Here is a 25,242-nt window from a genome sequence, read left to right on the forward strand (position 1 = left end):
TCCTTATGATCAGTTCCATCAAAGTCATCGTAGGCCAAAATTATTAGTAAACCTCGTGATAAATGTATTGCCATTGAAAGACAAAATTTAACCAGGAGAGAGATTCAAGCTCCTGGGAGCCTCTTGTTATGTTTGTCATAGAGCTTGAGGTCGACACATTGACATAAACTTCTTTTCTAGTGTTAGAAACATCAGTAGCTGTGGAGTGAACGCCATGTTGATTAGTCTGTGACACAACATTAATGTCCATTGCCTGGTTAGCGTACGATGGCACTGTAGCACCACAATCCGAAAATCCATCTGACTGACTTAATTATAAAATACAAATAGAGGCGAACATGCTTAGGATTCTTTAAGGGGGTTTATCTTAAATCCACTATAAGTAAAACTGCTTGATAGTAAAACTTGATATTGCTTTATCAGATAATATCTCAATAATTGTAAACTACAATTTCTAATATAATTGAAGATTTATAAATGCACGAAGCCGGACTTGTCGCCAAGTTCTGAGAAAGTTTGTGTTCTGTGATTCAGAATCATCTTTTTTTTCAAACCACAAAAAAGATGAAAGGAACAGTTTTTAATTCAATGCAATTGATGTATGTTCTTTTGTGAATTTTGTATTATTTTTTGTTTCTGTTTATGAATGTGCACAAAGCCAGACTTGTCACCAGGTTCTGAGAGATTTTGCACTTGATTTAGGACCATCTTTCTTCAAACCACAAACAAGATGAAATGAACAGTTAATAATTGAATACAATTGATATATGTCCCTTTATGAAATTTATGTTTGTGAATGTGCATGAAGCCTATCTTGTCTCCAAGTTCTGAGAAAGTTTATATCCAGAATTTGTTTGCCCTGGGTTGCGATTTCTAATAAAAGTATTTAAGAGAAACCAGTGGAGTAATTTACATGTTAGTTGTTTTATATACATGTATTATATTTGATTTATAACAGAAAAAGTTTCTTTGATGGAATATTGGTTGATATGTATTTTCTTTTGAACATTTTGGATTGCTTTACAAAGAAATAAGTGTTGAAAGATGTTTTGAAATAATAAAAAAGGATATTTGGACTAAACAGAAATTTAATCGTTGTAGTCTTTGATTTACTGCTCAAAGTATATGATATTGGAAAAGTCATGAACTCCAAGAACTCTATATGTAATTATTGTAATATTGTTAATGATTGTGGATAAATGAATTTAATACGTTATTCAGTTTATGATGCAATAAATTGTATTTGATTTTATATTAGTATTGATAACATTACTAAAAGTATTTTTATATACAAAATATACATTCTGCCTACCTATTCTGATGCCATGATTATTATATGAACAGTTTTTTTTTTCTTCAGAAATTCTGAAATTAATGCATTTGTATACATTATTTCAATCACAATGTGTAAAAAAATGTAGAATTGTAATGTAAAATTAGCTGTGATGTAACTTTTTAGCCCGTGTACTACCATCACATACATTATAGTAACTGCTGTGCTTTACAAAACTTGCATTTTTCATTTATTTATTTATTTTTGTAATACATGAACTATTATGTGGTGAATATAATGTAAAGAATATTATAGTACTGTTAAAATTGGGATGTTCATTTATGATTGTTATTGTAAGCAGTACAGTTCAAGTGGAACATGTCATCTTAAGTCCATTCAAGTCTTTTGTAACTGTACATTTCTCCAATCATCTAATGAACACTGTGAAACTTGAGACCTGCTTTACCTAGACGCCATTGTTTCACCGCAATTAAGTTCTGAAACAGCAAATTTCTCTTATTGTCGAAGAAACTATTATGCAACAAGTAATTAGTCAAACGACGAGTAAATTGTCATGCTTTCAAGATGGAGTAATTCATAATTTAAACTAAAACAAGTTTTCCGTGAAAAAACTAAGTTCATTTTGGTTGTAGCGCTACTGCAACATTTTTTATGAAGTATTGTTACTGATGAAAATAAGAGTTTCATTACTTCTATCAACTTACTAGATATATGGAATTATACTGGTTTTATATTTGATTTGTTATCATAAACTCAGATGTTTTAATGATTTTGAATATTTACATTTTTTTTTTCAAAAAGTTATAAAAAAAAAATCCACAAAGATCATTTAGCTAATGATCCTACTTGCCATCTCCCTTTCATATAGAGAATAATATTCTAGTCTTATTATCTTCATATGTTTTACCAACTTTCCCATTATTTGACAGTTGACTCTTACAAGAAGAATGAAAATATTCAAATTGTTTTGTCTTTAAATAAATCTGTGATCAGTTTTGTTCTTTCCAACTGATGAATCGCAGCCTCTCTTTTCTTCGTCTTCTGTTTTACAGAAGTGTACATCTGCACAATAAAAAAGACGCGATCCTAATGTATATGTACTATTTTTTTTTTACAGTAAGACCAAATGACACTTTTATTTTGTGATATGTTATTTTTAGTCAAAGGGCTTTTCAGTAGCATCCAAATTACCATGTATTCTTAAATCTCATTCAGTGTCATAAAATACTGCACTTCATTTTGAAGGACTCAGTGTCAAGCTCCTGAAATTGGAAATAGGAAAATATAAATTGTTGGAAATGTTAACATCTGAAAATATCTTCCTGTATTTGCATTTATAAATAATAATCACTAGAATTATTGACACCCTGTCATTTTTAACAGATCTGTTGTACATGTACGATAACAATTGCAAATGAAGTTATAAGACTCCAGTTACTGTCACTTATACATGTGGCTCCAACCCAGTAATGTTTCATACTGATATTTGTTAAAACTCCACGTGGAACTGGGTAACTGTAGAATAATATTAACTGATAAGGGGTACCAAAGTCTTCCTTTAGTACTGGTAAAGTGTCCATAGTAATAGTTGTTAAAATAACCAAACGATCTGTATCATTCTTAGTTCAAGTATATCAGGATATCTTAAAAGCTAAATATAGACTTTTATATACAAAATAAATGAGTTACACAATTGTTCAATTTAAATTGTAGTATTATAATGATAATGTTTTATGTCTTAAACTCATATATATTTTGTTCCGTACGATTTCTGACGAAGCCTGACTTGTCTCGAAGTTCTAAGGATAGAACGACTATATTGTAAATCTTTTCTGCAGTCATGTTTAATAGCAGGTCTTATTTCCATAAGCAAATGTTAACTAGTCATGAAAGCATGTGAACATTTTCCTTATGTTGAGTTTATATGGAAATGTTATTTGAAAACCACTTCGGGAATGTAATAAGAGATTACATGTACATGTATTGAAGTATATGCTACTACATGTAATATGGTTTTTGAATTTGTTAACTGTTCACAATGTACTTTCGCCTTCTTCATAATATTCGCACTTCAGTTGATATGTGTATTTTGTTCTTAGAATAAAAAAAATGATCACTCTGATTTATTTAAGCTTATCCTGCTTACGTCGCCTTTATATGAAAATCCACTTAAAGCCCATGTTGTGGTAGTTTACGTGTTATGTATCAGAGATATCAATCGATAGGGGACGAAGTCCGTGTACGGTATATACCACAAATCTAAAATATAACATAAGAAGTACTGAAAGCCTGATTTCAGTCTTACAGGGAGTAATATCCGGTGTAACTTTCCACAATTTATGGATTAAATACTGGCCAAATGACCAAATAGTTCTGAAAGAGAAAAACAAACTGAATGTAGAGTAAGGTAGTTTCATATCTTAACTTACGGAAGGACTCGTTTGTTGTCATCCATACCTTAATTAAAACTTCCTCCTTTTACATCTCGGCCAGTCTAATATATTAAGTCATATAAGTTGATATCTAGTACTCAGACGTGTTGAAATCAATACACCAAATGGCATAATATACCTAAACCATATTTAATCAAAAAAATCGAATAGGTCTGCAATAGACATGTTTTCACAAAAAATCTATACATAAAGAAAGGCAAAAGATATTTCACTTACAGTTTTGTAGCGTGGGTTTCTGTATTGTTTTCCTATAAATGACTTGCAATGGAAACAACTAGTATTTTCTGATATAAATATTGATACCAAATGTAGAAATGGTGGGAAATCCTTTTACAAGATAGCATCAGGAACACTAAAATTTAGAATACACAAACGTAAAGAAATAGAAAGTTACACACAGAAGAAATCACTTAAAAAAATAAAGATCTTTATGAAATTGAAATTGATGTGTTGTTTAATCATTCAGTATGTGTTGGTAGAAACATGTTTTCTGGACGATAAATTTGTTCTACAATGCACAAGTTTAAAACAAAAGGAAAGCTGGGATAAGTTTTGGTTTGGGTTGTTACTTAACTGTAAGGAATAAGGGACCAAAACAAGCATTTTCAAGACATCCAATCAATAATTTTATTAAAAGTGTATATATTTCTTTGACATTGTACCTCAAGGTGCCATTCAAAAACAATCTACTGGAGTTTGCAGATCGAGCGTCAAATTTACATTACCACGGATTTTACCTAATGGTACATAAATAGTAAAGCCAGGACCCACACACAATTTTCTCACAAAAAAAAAACACAAAAAATCCACATAAAAGACAAAACAAAATAAAAATAAAAACAAAAAAGAAGAAACAAAAGCCCCCTAAAAATAAAATAAAACAAGTTTTAAGTTGTGCTTGAAAGCAAGTCACATACAAGTTCCCTCATGTTCCACACATGATCACAGAATCAAAAAAAATAAATTCAATGTACAATGTCAAGCCTATATACCACGTTTTATAAAATTTAGATGAAATTTACATTATTTTCCAGTGGGGCATATTAATTTAGATGGCGGCCATTTTAAATGGCAGCCATCTACAATAATCCAAAATATGGAACTCGTTCACACTTAGATGGTTTTATATATCCTTCAAATCTGATGAATATATTACAAGTAATTTTTTCCTACATAAAGGAGAAGCATTTGAAAAATCACAAAAATCAACCAAATTGTATAATGGTTATTTAAAGGAAACAGAACGCATCAATTCTCATGAGCATTAATGATTTTGAGTAGGAAAATGATATTTCAAGTACTTAGGCCATATTAAGAAAACGGTCAGCATCTTAAGTTATGGGCGTGCATGATTTTAGCAGGAATACGTGATTTGAAACAGTTTGGCCATGTTAGGCTAACAATGCTTAGATGATATGATAAACATCCATTTTTGGGTAGATCTCCTTCATACGTGCATGTCAGAGGTACGGTTTGCGTCAGATATGATGATCATATACGTTATTGGTAGGTAAATGTTATTTCGAGTCGAAAGGTCATATCAAAACTAAAGTACGAATCATACGTGATGAGCATGTATGATTTAGGTAGGAAAGTGCTATTTCAAGTAATATTTTCATACTTACGCTTCATATCAAATCATATGTGATGTGCATATACGATTCCAGTAAGAACGTGATGTTTCAAGTACTATGATCATGTTAAGAGTTCTATTCGCATCATATATGATTGGTATGGAAAATTATGATACGGAAAGGGTATTTCACACAGTATTATTATTTTTGGAATTGAGGGGTGAACAGTACGCATTAATTGTCATGATCATTAATGACTTTGGGTAGGAAAATGATTTTTCAAGTACTTTGGCCATGTTAAAAAACAGTTGGCATTTTAAGTTATGGGCATGTATAATTTTAGCAAGAATAAGTTATTTAAAACCGCTTGGCCATGTTAGGCGTACACTTCCTATATGAGGTGATGGGCATGCATTTTTGGGTAGTTTTTCTGTCAAACGCGCATGTCAGGGGTACGCTTGCCTTCCGATGTGATGGTCATGTACGTTATTGGTAGGAAAATGTTATATCGAGTCGTAAGGTCATATTAAGAATACAGTACGAATCAGATGCAATAGGCAAGTATAATTTAGGTAGGGAAGTGCTATTTGAAGTAGTATGGTAATATTTAGGTTACATATCAAATCTGATGTGAACAGCATATATGATTCTGTTAAGAATGAGCTATTTGAAGTAGTATGATCATGTTAAGAGTTCAGTTCGCATCATATCTGATTGGTATGGAGAATTAAGGTACGCAATTGGTATTTCCCACAGTATTGGTATCTTTGGAATTGTATAATGGCTATTTAAGTGAGAACAGTATGCATCAATTGTGATGAGCATTATTGATTTTGGGTAGGAAAATGATATTTCAAGTATTTTGGCCGTATTAAGAAAACATTTTGCATCTTAAGTTATCGGCTTATATGATTTTAGTAGGAATAAGTTATTTGAAACAGTTTGGCCATGTTAAGCAAACACTTCTTATATGTGATAAGCATGCATTTGTGGGTAGTTTTTCTGTCATACATGCATGTCAGGGGTACGGTTTGCGTCAGATGTGATGATCCTGTACGTTATTGGCAGGAAAATGTTATATCAAGTCGTAAAATCTAATTACAGATAAATTACTAATCAGATGTGTTAAGTATGTGTGAGTGAAGTAGGAAAGTGCTAGTACAAGTAGTATGGTCATATTTAGGTTACATATCAAATCAGATGTGATAAGTATGTTTGATTCTGCTAAGAATGAGCTATTTCAAGTAGTATGATTATGTTAAGAGTTCAGTTCGCATCATATGTGATTTGAATGGAGAATTAAGGTACGAAAATGGTATTTCACAGAGTATTGTTATCTTTGGAATTGTATAATGGCTATTTAAGTGAGAACAGTATACATCAATTGTCATGAGCATTAATGATTTTGGGTAGGAAAATGATACTTCAAGTACTTTGGCTATATAAAGGAAACGTTCGCATGTTAAGTTATGGGCATATATGATTTTAGCAGGAATAAGTTATTTGAAACAGTCTGGAGATGTCAGGCGTACAATGCTTATATGATGTGATAAGCATGCATTCTTGGGTAGTTTGTCTGTTAAACGGGCATGTTAGGGGTACGGTTTCCCTCCGAAGTGACTATCATGTACGTTATTGACAGTAAAATTTTATTTCGAGTCGTAAGGTCATATTAAGAATACAGTACGAATTAGATATGATGAGCATGTATGATTTAGGTAGGAAAGTGCTCTTTGAAGTAGTGTGGTCCAATTTAGGATACACATCAAATCAGATTTGATCAGTATGTTTGATTCTGCTAAGAATGAGCTATTTCAAGTAGTATGATTATGTTAAGAGTTCAGTTCGCATCATATGTGATTGATATGGAGAATTAAGGTACGAAAATTATATTACACAGAGTATTGTAATCTTTGGAATTGTATAATGGCTATTTAAAGGAGAACTGCACGTATCAATTGTCATGAGCATTAATGATTTTGGGTAGGAAAATAATATTTCAAGTACTTTGGCTATATTAAGGAAACGTTCGCATGTAAAGTTATGGGCATATATGTTTTTAGCAGGAATAAGTTATTTGAAACAGTTTGGAGATGTCAGGCGTACAATGCTTATATGATGTGATAAGCATGCATTTTTGGATAGTTTGTCTGTTAAACGGGCATGTTAGGGGTACGGTTTCCCTCCGAAGTGACTATCATGTACGTTATTGACAGTAAAATTTTATTTCGAGTCGTAAGGTCATATTAAGAATAGAGTACGAATTAGATATGATGAGCATGTATGATTTAGGTAGGAAAGTGCTATTTGAAGTAGTATGGTCCAATTTAGGATACATATCAAATCAAATTTGATAAGTATGTTTGAATCTGCTAAGAATGAGCTATTTCAAGTAGAATGATTATGTTAAGAGTTAAGTTCGCATCATATGTGATTGATATGGAGAATTAAGGTACGAAAATGGTATTTCCCACGGTATTGGTATCTTTGGAATTGTATAATGGCTATTTAAGTGAGAGCAGTATGCATCAATTGTGATGAGCATTATTGATTTTGGGTAGGAAAATGATATTTCAAGCACTTTGGCCGTATTAAGAAAACGTTTGGCATCTTAAGTTATCGGCTTATATGTTTTTCGTAGGAATAAGTTATTTGAAACAGTTTGGCCATGTTAGGCATACACTTTTTATATGTGATAAGCATGCATTTGTGGGTAGTTTTTCTGTCATACGTGCATGTCAGGGGTACGGTTTGCGTCAGATGTGATGATCCTGTACGTTATTGGCAGGAAAATGTTATATCAAGTCGTAAAATCTAATTACAGATAAATTACTAATCAGATGTGATGAGTATGTGTGATTGAAGTAGGAAAGTGCTAGTACAAGTAGTATGGTCATATTTAGGTTACATATCAAATCAGATGTGATAAGTATTTTTGATTCGGCTAAGAATGAGCTATTTCAAGTAGTATGATTATGTTAAGAGTTCAGTTCGCATCATATGTGATTGATATGGAGAATTAAGGTACGAAATTAGTATTTCCCACAGTATTAGTATCTTTGGAATTGTATAATAGCTATTTAAAGGAGAACTGCACGTATCAATTGTCATGAGCATTAATGATTTTGGGTAGGAAAATGATATTTCAAGTACTTTGGCTATATTAAGGAAACGTTCGCATGTTAAGTTATGGGCATATATGATTTTAGCAGGAATAAGTTTTCCGAAGCAGTTTGGAGATGTCAGGCGTACAATGCTTATATGATGTGGTAAGCATGCATTCTTGGGTAGTTTGTCTGTTAAACGGGCATGTTAGGGGTACAGTTTCCCTCCGAAGTGACTATCATGTACGTTATTGGCAGTAAAATTCTATTTCGAGTCGTAATGTCATATTAAGAATTCAGTACGAATTAGATATGATGAGCATGTATGATTTAGGTAGGAAAGTGCTATTTGAAGTAGTATGGTCCAATTTAGGTTACACATCAAATCAGATTTGATCAGTATGTTTGATTTTGCTAAGAATGAGCTATTTCAAGTAGTATGATTATGTTAAGAGTTCAGTTCGCATCATATGTGATTGATATGGAGAATTAAGGTACGAAAATTGTATTTCACAGAGTATTGTAATCTTTGGAATTGTATAATGGCTATTTAAAGGATAACTGCACGTATCAATTGTCATGAGCATTAATGATTTTGGGTAGGAAAATGATATTTCAAGTACTTTGGCTATATTAAGGAAACGTTCGCATGTTAAGTTATGGGCATGTATGATTTTAGCAGGAATAAGTTATTTGAAACGGTTTGGAGATGTCAGGCGTACAATGCTTATATGATGTGATAAGCATGCATTTTTGGATAGTTTGTCTGTTAAACGGGCATGGTAGGGGTACGGTTTCCCTCCGAAGTGACTATCATGTACGTTATTGACAGTAAAATTTTACTTCGAGTCGTAAGGTCATGTTAAGAATACAGTACGAATTAGATATTATGAGCATGTATGATTTAGGTAGGAAAGTGCTATTTGAAGTAGTAAGGTCCAATATAGGATACATATCAAATCAGATTTGATAAGTATGTTTGATTCTGCTAAGAATGAGCTATTTCAAGTAGAATGATTATGTTAAGAGTTAAGTTCGCATCATATGTGATTGATATGGAGAATTAAGGTACGAAATTTGTATTTCCCACAGTATTGGTATCTTTGGAATTGTATAATGGCTATTAGTGAGAGCAGTATGCATCAATTGTGATGAGCATTATTGATTTTGGGTAGGAAAATGATATTTCAAGCACTTTGGCCGTATTAAGAAAACGTTTGGCATCTTAAGTTATCGGCTTATATGTTTTTCGTAGGAATAAGTTATTTGAAACAGTTTGGCCATGTTAGGCATACACTTTTTATATGTGATAAGCATGCATTTGTGGGTAGTTTTTCTGTCATACGTGCATGTCAGGGGTACGGTTTGCGTAAGATGTGATGAACCTGTACGTTATTGGCAGGAAAATGTTATATCAAGTCGTAAAATCTAATTACAGATAAATTACTAATCAGATGTGATGAGTATGTGTGATTGAAGTAGGAAAGTGCTAGTACAAGTAGTATGGTCATATTTAGGTTACATATCAAATCAGATTTGATAAGTATGTTTGATTCTGCTAGGAATGAGCTATTTCAAGTAGTATGATTATGTTAAGAGTTCAGTTCGCATCATATGTGATTGATATGGAGAATTAAGGTACGAAAATGGTATTTCACAGAGTATTGTTATCTTTGGAATTGTATAATGGCTATTTAAAGGAGAACTGCACGTATCAATTGTCATGAGCATTAATGATTTTAGGTAGGAAAATGATATTTCAAGTACTTTGGCCATATTAAGGAAACGTTCGCATGTTAAGTTATGGGCATATATGATTTTAGCAAGAATAAGTTTTTCGAAGCAGTTTGGAGATATCAGGCGTACAATGCTTATATGATGTGGTAAGCATGCATTCTTGGGTAGTTTGTCTGTTAAACGGACATGTTAGGGGTACAGTTTCCCTCCGAAGTGTCTATCATGTACGTTATTGGCAATAAAATTCTATTTCGAGTCGTAATGTCATATTAAGAATTCAGTACGAATTAGATATGATGAGCATGTATGATTTAGGTAGGAAAGTGCTATTTGAAGTAGTATGGTCCAATTTAGGATACACATCAAATCAGATTTGATCAGTATGTTTGATTTTGCTAAGAATGAGCTATTTCAAGTAGTATGATTATGTTAAGAGTTCAGTTCGCATCATATGTGATTGATATGGAGAATTAAGGTACGAAAATTGTATTTCACAGAGTATTGTAATCTTTGGAATTGTATAATGGCTATTTAAAGGATAACTGCACGTATCAATTGTCATGAGCATTAATGATTTTGGGTAGGAAAATGATATTTCAAGTACTTTGGCTATATTAAGGAAACGTTCGCATGTTAAGTTATGGGCATGTATGATTTTAGCAGGAATAAGTTATTTGAAACAGTTTGGAGATGTCAGGCGTACAATGCTTATATGATGTGATAAGCATGCATTTTTGGATAGTTTGTCTGTTAAACGGGCATGTTAGGGGTACGGTTTCCCTCCGAAGTGACTATCATGTACGTTATTGACAGTAAAATTTTATTTCGAGTCGTAAGGTCATGTTAAGAATACAGTACGAATTAGATATTATGAGCATGTATGATTTAGGTAGGAAAGTGCTATTTGAAGTAGTATGGTCCAATATAGGATACATATCAAATCAGATTTGATAAGTATGTTTGATTCTGCTAAGAATGAGCTATTTCAAGTAGAATGATTAGGTTAAGAGTTAAGTTCGCATCATATGTGATTGATATGGAGAATTAAGGTACGAAATTTGTATTTCCCACAGTATTGGTATCTTTGGAATTGTATAATGGCTATTAGTGAGAGCAGTATGCATCAATTGTGATGAGCATTATTGATTTTGGGTAGGAAAATGATATTTCAAGCACTTTGGCCGTATTAAGAAAACGTTTGGCATCTTAAGTTATCGGCTTATATGTTTTTCGTAGGAATAAGTTATTTGAAACAGTTTGGCCATGTTAGGCATACACTTTTTATATGTGATAAGCATGCATTTGTGGGTAGTTTTTCTGTCATACGTGCATGTCAGGGGTACGGTTTGCGTCAGATGTGATGATCCTGTACGTTATTGGCAGGAAAATGTTATATCAAGTCGTAAAATCTAATTACAGATAAATTACTAATCAGATGTGATGAGTATGTGTGAATGAAGTAGGAAAATGCTAGTACAAGTAGTATGGTCATATTTAGGTTACATATCAAATCAGATTTGATAAGTATGTTTGATTCTGCTAAGAATGAGCTATTTCAAGTAGTATGATTATGTTAACAGTTCAATTCGCATCATATGTGATTGATATGGAGAATTAAGGTACGAAAATGGTATTTCACAGAGTATTGTTATCTTTGGAATTGTATAATGGCTATTTAAAGGAGAACTGCACGTATAAATTGTCATGAGCATTAATGATTTTAGGTAGGAAAATGATATTTCAAGTACTTTGGCCATATTAAGGAAACGTTCGCATGTTAAGTTATGGGCATATATGATTTTCGCAGGAATAAGTTTTTCGAAGCAGTTTGGAGATATCAGGCGTACAATGCTTATATGATGTGGTAAGCATGCATTCTTGGGTAGTTTGTCTGTTAAACGGACATGTTAGGGGTACAGTTTCCCTCGGAAGTGACTATCATGTACGTTATTGGCAGTAAAATTCTATTTCGAGTCGTAATGTCATATTAAGAATTCAGTACGAATTAGATATGTTGAGCATGTATGATTTAGGTAGGAAAGTGCTATTTGAAGTAGTATGGTCCAATTTAGGATACACATCAAATCAGATTTGATCAGTATGTTTGATTTTGCTAAGAATGAGCTATTTCAAGTAGTATGATTATGTTAAGAGTTCAGTTCGCATCATATGTGATTGATATGGAGAATTAAGGTACGAAAATTGTATTTCACAGAGTATTGTAATCTTTGGAATTGTATAATGGCAATTTAAAGGAGAACTGCACGTATCAATTGTCACGAGCATTAATGATTTTGGGTAGGAAAATGATATTTCAAGTACTTTGGCTATATTAAGGAAACGTTCGCATGTTAAGTTATGGGCATGTATGATTTTAGCAGGAATAAGTTATTTGAAACAGTTTGGAGATGTCAGGCGTACAATGCTTATATGATGTGATAAGCATGAATTTTTGGATAGTTTGTCTGTTAAACGGGCATGGTAGGGGTACGGTTTCCCTCCGAAGTGACTATCATGTACGTTATTGACAGTAAAATTTTATTTCGAGTCGTAAGGTCATGTTAAGAATACAGTACGAATTAGATATTATGAGCATGTATGATTTAGGTAGGAAAGTGCTATTTGAAGTAGTATGGTCCAATATAGGATACATATCAAATCAGATTTGATAAGTATGTTTGATTCTGCTAAGAATGAGCTATTTCAAGTAGAATGATTATGTTAAGAGTTAAGTTCGCATCATATGTGATTGATATGGAGAATTAAGGTACGAAATTTGTATTTTCCACAGTATTGGTATCTTTGGAATTGTATAATGGCTATTAGTGAGAGCAGTATGCATCAATTGTGATGAGCATTATTGATTTTGGGTAGGAAAATGATATTTCAAGCACTTTGGCCGTATTAAGAAAACGTTTGGCATCTTAAGTTATCGGCTTATATGTTTTTCGTAGGAATAAGTTATTTGAAACAGTTTGGCCATGTTAGGCATACACTTTTTATATGTGATAAGCATGCATTTGTGGGTAGTTTTTCTGTCATACGTGCATGTCAGGGGTACGGTTTGCGTAAGATGTGATGAACCTGTACGTTATTGGCAGGAAAATGTTATATCAAGTCGTAAAATCCAATTACAGATAAATTACTAATCAGATGTGATGAGTATGTGTGATTGAAGTAGGAAAGTGCTAGTACAAGTAGTATGGTCATATTTAGGTTACATATCAAATCCGATTTGATAAGTATGTTTGATTCTGCTAGGAATGAGCTATTTCAAGTAGTATGATTATGTTAACAGTTCAGTTCGCATCATATGTGATTGATATGGAGAATTAAGGTACGAAAATGGTATTTCACAGAGTATTGTTATCTTTGGAATTGTATAATGGCTATTTAAAGGAGAACTGCACGTATCAATTGTCATGAGCATTAATGATTTTAGGTAGGAAAATGATATTTCAAGTACTTTGGCCATATTAAGGAAACGTTCGCATGTTAAGTTATGGGCATATATGATTTTCGCAGGAATAAGTTTTTCGAAACAGTTTGGAGATGTCAGGCGTACAATGCTTATATGATGTGATAAGCATGCATTTTTGGATAGTTTGTCTGTTAAACGGGCATGGTAGGGGTACGGTTTCCCTCCGAAGTGACTATCATGTACGTTATTGACAGTAAAATTTTATTTCGAGTCGTAAGGTCATGTTAAGAATACAGTACGAATTAGATATTATGAGCATGTATGATTTAGGTAGGAAAGTGCTATTTGAAGTAGTATGGTCCAATATAGGATACATATCAAATCAGATTTGATAAGTATGTTTGATTCTGCTAAGAATGAGCTATTTCAAGTAGAATGATTATGTTAAGAGTTAAGTTCGCATCATATGTGATTGATATGGAGAATTAAGGTACGAAATTTGTATTTTCCACAGTATTGGTATCTTTGGAATTGTATAATGGCTATTAGTGAGAGCAGTATGCATCAATTGTGATGAGCATTATTGATTTTGGGTAGGAAAATGATATTTCAAGCACTTTGGCCGTATTAAGAAAACGTTTGGCATCTTAAGTTATCGGCTTATATGTTTTTCGTAGGAATAAGTTATTTGAAACAGTTTGGCCATGTTAGGCATACACTTTTTATATGTGATAAGCATGCATTTGTGGGTAGTTTTTCTGTCATACGTGCATGTCAGGGGTACGGTTTGCGTCAGATGTGATGATCCTGTACGTTATTGGCAGGAAAATGTTATATCAAGTCGTAAAATCTAATTACAGATAAATTACTAATCAGATGTGATGAGTATGTGTGATTGAAGTAGGAAAGTGCTAGTACAAGTAGTATGGTCATATTTAGGTTACATATCAAATCAGATTTGATAGATTTGATAAGTATGTTTGATTCTGCTAAAAATGAGCTATTTCAAGTAGTATGATTATGTTAACAGTTCAGTTCGCATCATATGTGATTGATATGGAGAATTAAGGTACGAAAATGGTATTTCACAGAGTATTGTTATCTTTGGAATTGTATAATGGCTATTTAAAGGAGAACTGCACGTATCAATTGTCATGAGCATTAATGATTTTAGGTAGGAAAATGATATTTCAAGTACTTTGGCCATATTAAGGAAACGTTCGCATGTTAAGTTATGGGCATATATGATTTTCGCAGGAATAAGTTTTTCGAAGCCGTTTGGAGATATCAGGCGTACAATGCTTATATGATGTGGTAAGCATGCATTCTTGGGTAGTTTGTCTGTTAAACGGACATGTTAGGGGTACAGTTTCCCTCGGAAGTGACTATCATGTACGTTATTGGCAGTAAAATTCTATTTCGAGTCGTAATGTCATATTAAGAATTCAGTACGAATTAGATATGATGAGCATGTATGATTTAGGTAGGAAAGTGCTATTTGAAGTATTATGGTCCAATTTAGGATACACATCAAATCAGATTTGATCAGTATGTTTGATTTTGCTAAGAATGAGCTATTTCAAGTAGTATGATTATGTTAAGAGTTCAGTTCGCATCATATGTGATTGATATGGAGAATTAAGGTACGAAAATTGTATTTCACAGAGTATTGTAATCTTTGGAATTGTATAATGGCTATTTAAAGGAGAACTGCACGTATCAATTGTCACGAGCATTAATGATTTTGGGTAGGAAAATGATATTTCAAGTACTTTGGCTATATTAAGGAAACGTTCGCATGTTAAGTTATGGGCATGTATGATTTTAGCAGGAATAAGTTATTTGAAACAGTTTGGAGATGTCAGGCGTACAATGCTTATATGATGTGATAAGCATGCATTTTTGGATAGTTTGTCTGTTAAACGGGCATGGTAGGGGTACGGTTTCCCTCCGAAGTGACTATCATGTACGTTATTGACAGTAAAATTTTATTTCGAGTCGTAAGGTCATGTTAAGAATACAGTACGAATTAGATATTATGAGCATGTATGATTTAGGTAGGAAAGTGCTATTTGAAGTAGTATGGTCCAATATAGGATACATATCAAATCAGATTTGATAAGTATGTTTGATTCTGCTAAGAATGAGCTATTTCAAGCAGAATGATTATGTTAAGAGTTAAGTTCGCATCATATGTGATTGATATGGAGAATTAAGGTACGAAATTTGTATTTCCCACAGTATTGGTATCTTTGAAATTGTATAATGGCTATTAGTGAGAGCAGTATGCATCAATTGTGATGAGCATTATTGATTTTGGGTAGGAAAATGATATTTCAAGCACTTTGGCCGTATTAAGAAAACGTTTGGCATCTTAAGTTATCGGCTTATATGTTTTTCGTAGGAATAAGTTATTTGAAACAGTTTGGCCATGTTAGGCATACACTTTTTATATGTGATAAGCATGCATTTGTGGGTAGTTTTTCTGTCATACGTGCATGTCAGGGGTACGGTTTGCGTCAGATGTGATGATCCTGTACGTTATTGGCAGGAAAATGTTATATCAAGTCGTAAAATCTAATTACAGATAAATTACTAATCAGATGTGATGAGTATGTGTGATTGAAGTAGGAAAGTGCTAGTACAAGTAGTATGGTATATATTTAGGTTACATATCAAATCAGATTTGATAAGTATGTTTGATTCTGCTAAGAATGAGCTATTTCAAGTAGTATGATTATGTTAACAGTTCAGTTCGCATCATATGTGATTGATATGGAGAATTAAGGTACGAAAATGGTATTTCACAGAGTATTGTTATCTTTGGAATTGTATAATGGCTATTTAAAGGAGAACTGCACGTATCAATTGTCATGAGCATTAATGATTTTAGGTAGGAAAATGATATTTCAAATACTTTGGCCATATTAAGGAAACGTTCGCATGTTAAGTTATGGGCATATATGATTTTCGCAGGAATAAGTTTTTCGAAGCAGTTTGGAGATATCAGGCGTACAATGCTTATATGATGTGGTAAGCATGCATTCTTGGGTAGTTTGTTTGTTAAACGGACATGTTAGGGGTACAGTTTCCCTCGGAAGTGACTATCATGTACGTTATTGGCAGTAAAATTCTATTTCGAGTCGTAATGTCATATTAAGAATACAGTACGAATTAGATATGATGAGCATGTATGATTTAGGTAGGAAAGTGCTATTGGAAGTAGTATGGTCCAATTTAGGATACACATCAAATCAGATTTGATAAGTATGTTTGATTCTGCTAAGAATGAGCTATTTCAAGTAGTATGATAATGTTAAGAGTTCAGGTCGCATCATATGTGATTAATATGGAGAATTAAGGTAGGAAAATTGTATTTCACAGAGTATTGTAATCTTTGGAATTGTATAATGGCTATTTAAAGGAGAACTGCACGTATCAATTGTCATGAGCATTAATGATTTTGGGTAGGAAAATGATATTTCAAGTATTTTGGCTATACTAAGGAAACGTTCGCATGTTAAGTTATGGGTATATATGATTTTAGCAGGAATAAGTTATTTGAAGCAGTTTGGAGATGTCAGGCGTACAATGCTTATATGATGTGATAAGCATGCATTTTTGGATAGTTTGTCTGTTAAACGGGCATGTCAGGGGTACGGTTTCCCTCCGAAGTGACTATCATGTACGTTATTGGCAGTAAAATTTTATTTCGAGTCGTAAGGTCATATTAAGAATAGAGTACGAATTAGATATGATGAGCATGTATGATGTAGGTAGGAAAGTGCTATTTGAAGTAGTATGGTCCAATTTAGGATACATATCAAATCAGATTTGATAAGTATGTTTGATTCTGCTAAGAATGAGCTATTTCAAGTAGAATGATTATGTTAAGAGTTAAGTTCGCATCATATGTGATTGATATGGGGAATTAAGGTACGAAATTGGTATTTCCCACAGTATTAGTATCTTTGGAATTATATAATGGCTATTTAAGTGAGAGCAGTATGCATCAATTGTGATGAGCATTATTGATTTTGGGTGGGAAAATGATATTTCAAGCACTTTGGCCGTATTAAGAAAACGTTTGGCATCTTAATTTATCGGCTTATATGATTTTAGTAGGAATAAGTTATTTGAAACAGTTTGGCCATGTTAGGCATACACTTTTTATATGTGATAAGCATGCATTTGTGGGTAGTTTTTCTGTCATACGTGCATGTCAGGGGTACGGTTTGCGTAAGATGTGATGATCCTGTACGTTATTGGCAGGAAAATGTTATATCAAGTCGTAAAATCTAATTACAGATAAATTACTAATCAGATGTGATGATTATGTGTGATTGAAGTAGGAAAGTGCTAGTACAAGTAGTATGGTCATATTTAGGTTACATATCAAATCAGATGTGATAAGTATGTTTGATTCTGCTAAGAATGAGCTATTTCAAGTAGTATGATTATGTTAAGAGTTCAGTTCGCATCATATGTGATTTGTATGGAGAATTAAGGTACGAAAATTGTATTTCACAGAGTATTGTTATCTTTGGAATTGTAAAATGGCTATTTAAAGGAGGACTGCACGTATCAATTGTCATGAGCATTAATGATTTTGGGTAGGAATATGATATTTCAAGTACTTTGGCCATATTAAGGAAACGTTCGCATGTTAAGTCATGGGCATATATGATTTTAGCAGGAATAAGTTATTTGAAGCAGTTTGGAGATGTCAGGCGTACAATGCTTATATGATGTGATAAGCATGCATTTTTGGATAGTTTGTCTGTTAAACAGGCATGTTAGGGGTACAGTTTCTCTCCGAAGTGACTATCATGTACGTTATTGGCAGTAAAATTTTATTTCGAGTCGTAAGGTCATATTAAGAATACAGTACGAATTAGATATGATGAGCCTGTATGATTTAGGTAGGAAAAAGCTATTTGAAGTAGTATGGTCCAATTTAGGATACATATCAAATCAGATTTGATAAGTATGTTTGATTCTGCCAAGAATGAGCTATTTCAAGTAGAATGATTATGTTAAGAGTTCACTTCGCATCATATGTGGTTTGTATTGAGAATTAAGGTACGAAAATGGTATTTCACAGAGTATTGTTATCTTTGGAATTGTATAATGGCTATTTAAAGGAGAACTGCACGTATCAATTGTCATGAGCATTAATGATTTTGGGTAGGAAAATGATATTTCAAGTACTTTGGCCATATTAAGGAAACGTTCGCATGTTAAGTTATGGGCATATATGATTTTAGTAGGAATAAGTTATTCCAAACAGATTGGAGATGTCAGGCGTACAATGCTTATATGATGTGATAAGCATGCATTCTTGGGTAGTTTGTCTGTTAAACGGGCATGTTAGGGGTACGGTTTCCCTCCGAAGTGACTATCATGTACGTTATTGGCAGTAAAATTTTATTTCGAGTCGTAAGGATATATTAAGAATACAGTACGAATTATATATGATGAGCATGTATGATTTAGGTAGGAAAGTGCTATTTGAAGTAGTATGGTCCAATTTAGGATACATATCAAGTCAGATTTGATGAGCATGCATGATTCTGGTACGAATGTGCTATTTCAAGTAGTATGATCGTGTTAAGAGTACAGTTCACATCATATGTTATTGGTATGGAGAATTAAGGTACGAGAATGGTATTTCACAGAGTATTGCCATCTTTGGAATTGTATAATGACTATTTAAAGGAGAACTGTACGCATCAATTGTCATGAGCATTAATGATTTTGGGTAGAAAAATTATATTTCAGGTACTTTAGCCATATTAAGAAAACTTTGGCATCTTAAGTTATGGGCATATATGGATAAAGAAGGAATAAGTGATTTGAAACAGTTTGGCCATGTTAGGCGTACAATTCTTATATGATGTGATAAGCATGCATTTGTGGGTAGTTTTTCTGTCTTACGGACATGTCAAGGGTACGGTTTGGGTCAGATGTGATGATCATAAAGGTTGTTTGTAGGAAAATATTATTTCGAGTCGTGAGGTCATATGAACAGTACAGTAGGAATCAGATGTGATGAGCATATATGATTTAGGCAGGAAAGTGCTATTTCAAGTAGTACGGTCATATATAGGGTATTTCACACCAAAGTATTGTTATCTTTGGAATTGTATAATGGCTATTTAAGTGAGAAGAGTGTGCATCAATTGTCATGGGCATTATTGGTTTTGGGTAGGAAAATGATATTTCAAGTACTTTGGCCATATTAAGAAAACGTTTGGCATCTTACATTATCGGCTTATATGATTTTAGTGGGAATAAGTTATTTGAAACAGTTTGGCCATGTTAGGCGTAGACTTCTTATATGATGTGATAAGCATGCATTTGTGGGTAGTTTTTCTGTCATACGGGCATGTCAGGGGTACGGTTTGCGTCACATGCGGTCATCAAGTACGTTATTGGTAGGAAAATGTTATTTCGAGTCGTAAGGTCATATTAAGAATATAGTACGAATCAGATAAGATGACCCTTTATGATTTAAGTAGGAAAATGCTATTTAAAGTAGAATGGTCATATTTAGGGTACATGTCAAATCTGATGTGATAAGCCTATTTTATTCTTGAAAGAATGTACTATTTGAAGCAGTATGATCATGTTAACAGTACAGATCGCATCATATGTGATTAGTATGGAGAATTAAGGTACGAGAGTGGTATTTCACACAGTATTGCTATCTTTGGAATTGTATAATGGCTATTTAAGTGAGAACAGTACGCATCAATTGTCATGAGCATTATTGATTTTGGGTAGGAAAATAATATTTAAAGTACTTTTGTCATATTAAAAAAACGGTTGGCGTCTTAAATTATGGGCATGTATGACTTCAGCAGGAATAAGTTATTTGAAACTGTTTGGCCATGTTAGGAATACAATTCTTTTATGATATGATAAGCATACATTTTTTGTGAAGATTTCTGTTATACATACATGTCAGGGGTTCGGTTTCCGTCAGATGTCATGATCATGTACGTTATTGATAGGAAAATGTTATTTCGAGTCGTAAGGTAATATTAAGAATACAGTATAAATCAGATATGATGAGCATGTGTGTTCTAGGTAGGAAAGTGCTATTTGAAGTAGTATGGTCATATTTAGGGTACATATCAAATCTGATGTGATAAGCCTATTCTATTCTGGTTAGAATGTGCCATTTCAAGTAGTATGATCATGTTAAGGGTACAGTTCACATCATATGTGATTGGTATAGAGAATTAAGGTACGAAAATTGCATTTTACACAGTATAACTCTCTTTGGTATTGTAAAATGGCTATTTTAGTGAGATCTCTACGCATCAATTACCATGAGCATTTTTGATTTTGGTAAGGAAAATGATATTTCAACTACTTTGACCATGTTAAGAAAACGGTTGGCGTCTTAAATTATGGGCACGTATGATTTTAGCAGGAATCAAATATTTGAAACAGTTTGGCCATGATAGCCGTATAATTCTTTTATGATGTGATAAGCATGCATTTTTCGGTAGTTTTTCTGTCTTACGGGCATGTCAGGGGTACCGTTTCCGTCAGATGTGATGATCATGTATGTTATTGGCAGGAAATTGTTATTTCGAGTCGTAAGGAAATATCAAGAATACAGTACGAATTAGATATGATGAGCATGTATGATCTAGGTAGGAAAGTGCTATTTGAAGTAGCATGGTTAAATTTAGGACACATATCAAATCAGATTTGATGAGCATGTATGATTCTGGTACGAATGTGCTATTTCAAGTAGTATGATCATGTTAAGAGTACAGTTCGCATCATATGTTATTGGTATGGAGAATTAAGGTACGAAAATGGTATTTCACAGAGTATTGCTATCTTTGTCTGTTATACAGACATGTCAGGGGTACCGTTTCCGTCAGATGTAATGATCATGTAAGTTGTTTGTAGGAAAATGTTATTTCGAGTCGTGAGGTCATATGGACAGTACATTAGGAATCGGATGTGATGAGCATATTTGATTTAGGTAGGAAAGTGCTATTTAAAGTAGTACGGTCACATTTAGGGTATTTCATACCACAGTATTTTATCTTTGGAATTGTATAATCGCTATTTAAAGGAGAACAGTATGCATCAATTGTCATGAGCAATATTGATTTTGGGTAAGAAAATGATATTTCAAGTACTTTGGCCATATTAAGAAAACGTTTAGTATCTTAAGTTATCGGCATATATGATTTAAGCAGGAATAATTTTTGAAACAGTTTGGCCATGTTAGGCGTACAATTCTTATATGATGTGATAAGCATGCATTTGTGGGTAGTTTTTCTGTCATACAGGCATGTCAGGTGTACGGTTTGCGTCACATGCGGTCATCATGTACGTTATTGGTAGGAAAATGTTATTTCGAGTCATAAGGTCATATAAAGAATACTGTATGAATCAGATGTGATGAGCATGTATGATTTAGGTAGGAAAATGCTATTTCACGTAGAATGGTCATACTTAGGGTACATTATCAAATCAGATGTGATGTGCATGTATGATTCTGCTAAGAATGAGCTATTTCAAATAGTATGATCATGTTAAAAGTTCAGTTCGCATCATATGTGATTGGTATGGAGAATTAAGGTACGAAAATGGTATTTCACAGAGTATTGCTATCTTTGGAATTGTAAAATGGCTATTTAAGTGAGGACAGTACGAATCAATTGTCATGAGCATTAATGATTTTGGGTAGGAAAATGATATTTCAAGTACTTTGGCCATATTAAGGAAATGTTGGTATCTTACGTTATGAGCATATATGATTTAAGCAGGAATAAGTTATTTGAAACAGTTTGGCGATATCAGGCGTACAATTCTTATATGATGTGATAAGCATGCATTTTTTGGTAGTTTTATCTGTCTAACGTGGATGTCAGGAGTACGGTTTGCGTCAGATGTGATGAACCTGTACGTTATTGGCAGGAAAATGTTATATCGAGTATTAAAATCATATTACAGATACATTACGAATCAGATGTGATGAACATGTATGATCAAAGTAGGAAAATGCTATTTGAAGTAGCATGGTCATACTTAGGTTACATATCAAATCAGATGTGATGAGCATGTATGATTCTAGTAAGAATGTGCTTTTTCAGATAGTATGACCATGTTAAGAGTTCAGTTCGCATCATATGTGATTAGTATGGAGAATTAAGGTACAAAAGGGATATATTTCACACAGTATTGTTATCTTTGGAATTGTATAATGGCTATTTAAAGGAGAACTGTACGCATCAATTGTGATGAGCATTAATGATTTTGGGTAGGAAAATGATATTTCAAATACTTTGGCCATATTAAGAAAACGGTCGACATCTGAAGTTATGTGCATATATGATTTTAGCAGGAATAAGTTATTTGAAAGTTTGGCCATGTTAGGCGTTCAATTCTTATATGATGTGATATGCATGCATTTTTGGGTAGATTTTCTGTCATACGGGCATGTCAGGGATACGGTTTCCGTCAGATGTGATGATCGTGTACGTAATTGTTAGGAAAATTATATTTTAAGTCCTTTGGCCTTATTAAGAAAACGGTTGGCATTTTTAGTGATGAGCATGTATGATTTTAGCAAGAATAAAATTTTTGAAACAGTTGGGCCATGTAAAATTATTATATGATGTGATAAGCATGCAATTGTTTGGGTATTTCTGTCATACGGCCATGTTAAGACTACAGTCCGCATCAGATGTAATGAGCATGAATGAGTTCCGACTCGAAAGTGCTATTTCACGGACTATGGCAATGTTAAAGGTACAGTTGGGATCTGATATGATGAGCATACTTTGGTAAGGAAAGTGCAATGTTAGTAGTATTGGCTATGTGAAGAGTAGGCTTCGAATCATCTGTTTAAAAGAGTTTGGACATGTCAAGCATACAATTCGCATCAGATTACATAACCAGGCTATATTTTGGTTTTGGGTAGTTTTTCGGACAAACGGCCATTTTAAGCGCAGGGTCCGCATCAGACGTTATGAGCATGAATGGGTTTTGACCGGAAAGTGTTATTTCACGGACTATAACAAAGCAAAGAGTGCAGTTTGCATCAGATGTGATGTGCATATTTTGGTAAGGGAAGTATGATTCCAAGTAATATGACCATGTGAAGTGTAGGTTTCGAAAAAGGTGTGAGGGAAATGAATGATTTAATGGATGTATAGAAGGGTAACATTTGTATCCATTCAAGATCCTTGATATTGTTCAATTTTTCACCGCTTTAATTACATATCACAACTTTCTAGGTATATGCCTTTAAAAAAAAAAACAAACAAACAAAAAAAAAAAAAAAACGCTTTCTTAAGAACAGACGCATGATGTATCCTTCTGATTTAAACAATAACACAATATTTGAATGGCTAGATTAGTATACAACATTTTCCCTCCCAGGTTTTCTAGGTTAAGTGAACTATATTTGACATTACGCGTCACTTAGATTTAAACAGTGATTTGAATTTGAGGAATAGTCATAAGCTACAACCTTCAAACAAAAACAGTCTAAGTCATTAAGCAAGCCATTTTGTATCAAATATTTACTCTTCATATTACATAAAATAAGAAATTGAATATTATTTCAAGATTACCTACTGAATTATGTTACACATGCCTTATTTTTTGGTTGATAAGGAGACAAATTAAGGTTATTTTTTTTACATAATTAAGTCCATTTTTCAGTTAGTGAAATACTTAGACTTACCATTTTTATACGACTGCAAAACAAATTTGGATGTATTATGTTAAAGGTGTGTAGTTGGAGTCTGTAGACAATTTGATTTCCGTAATTTAATACGAGTTTCCCTTGTATAGGTACTTCTAAGTTGGTACATGAAAGTTTAACACATATATGTCCACTGTGGTGGACGCCTTTTTCAACAAATGGTGGGCATTCCAGTGGGAACAAATTGTGCTCTTCTACTAGCTGACCTATTTCATCACTCTTATGAGGCCGACTTTATAGCTGATCTGATTCGAAAGAAAGAATATCGTTTAGCTAGAACCTTTAATTTCAGTTTCCACTATATAAGTGACGTATCATCTTTAAAATTCCTAATTTAATATTTGATACATAGCATCTATGCCCCCCCCCCAACAATAAAAAAAAACAAAAAAACTTTGAGATAAAGGATACAACAGACCTTGACCTACAGTTAGAAATCGATGTATGATCAGATTCTAAAATTAGTTATTTAAATGGTTGAAATTTTTACCATTAATTCTTTTCTCAGCTCTTCGCTTCACACAAAATTACTAGAAGATTTTTGTTGTTTATTTTCTAGTGATATTTAACTGAACTTTTTAGTGCCACCTAGGGATAGAACTACTTTGATTTGTGTATGACTACAATTAAGGCAAAGTCTTCTTTCTCCTTCTGATGTTATTTTTTAGTGTAACAGAAATGGCCAAATAATTTGGATTGACAAATTAATTCACTTTAAGACATTAGAGTTAAATAACTTTGAGGCCTATCGAAGGACTAACTGAAAACACTGCCATTGGTATTTGACCACTTATTGGTCAATTTGCTCAAATTTCTTTGTTGAAAATAGGGTAACTTTGCTAAGGGTTTAAAAAAAAAACGTGGATGGATTTTGGTAAGTGTTGTTCAAAAGTAAAGGTAAAAGATAAGGGA

At 33.1% G+C, this 25,242-nt stretch overlaps 2 long non-coding RNA genes across 2 annotated transcripts in view; one reads left to right on the top strand and one right to left on the bottom strand.

The window, feature by feature from the left end:
- Positions 1–3,420, top strand: part of LOC148628778 (uncharacterized) — a 38,642-nt gene extending 35,222 nt beyond the window's left edge. Inside the window, exon 9 of the long non-coding RNA XR_015924439.1 lies at positions 181–3,420. This is a non-coding gene — a long non-coding RNA (uncharacterized LOC148628778). The remainder of the gene's footprint in view (positions 1–180) is intronic.
- LOC148628779 (uncharacterized) lies at positions 1,633–25,228 on the bottom strand. The gene is made up of 5 exons (XR_015924486.1): positions 24,310–25,228; positions 3,964–4,099; positions 3,441–3,553; positions 2,486–2,556; positions 1,633–1,770 (listed from the first exon to the last, which is right to left on the bottom strand). It is a non-coding gene; the product is annotated as an uncharacterized LOC148628779 (long non-coding RNA).
- Positions 25,229–25,242: the final 14 nt, after the last annotated feature.

The sequence above is a fragment of the Perna viridis genome, chromosome 1 (assembly GCF_037379345.1).
Source record: "Perna viridis isolate PV_CMFRI_1.1 ecotype Kerala chromosome 1, ASM3737934v1, whole genome shotgun sequence".
Taxonomy (NCBI): Eukaryota; Metazoa; Mollusca; class Bivalvia; order Mytilida; family Mytilidae; genus Perna; species Perna viridis.